Below are 359 nucleotides of genomic sequence, written 5' to 3' on the forward strand. Positions count from 1 at the left end.
TATTTTTAGATTAACTAATTTCTTCCTCTCTAACAGTATCTTCTGCACACTATCCATTGAAAAATTCTTCAGAGATCAACATTGAGCTTCTAATCACCAAACCCAGTGACTTCTTAGTCTTCATCTAAATCTGCTTCTCCAAACAAATGACATTGTTGACTACCCCTTACAGAAATTCTTCCCTTCATTTGATTTTCATGACAGTAGTGTCTGACTTTGTTTCCTCCTATTGGTTCTTTTCAGTTACCTTCTCCCACTTCTACACAACCCTTAAATGTGACTGTTCACCCAAAGTACGATCCTCAGCCACCTTCTCTCTTCATTCTCCACTCTCTCCAGAATGGTATCATCCACCCCCA

This window comes from Propithecus coquereli, unplaced genomic scaffold (genome assembly GCF_000956105.1).
Source record: "Propithecus coquereli isolate 6110/MARCELLA unplaced genomic scaffold, Pcoq_1.0 Scaffold112, whole genome shotgun sequence".
NCBI lineage: Eukaryota > Metazoa > Chordata > Mammalia > Primates > Indriidae > Propithecus > Propithecus coquereli.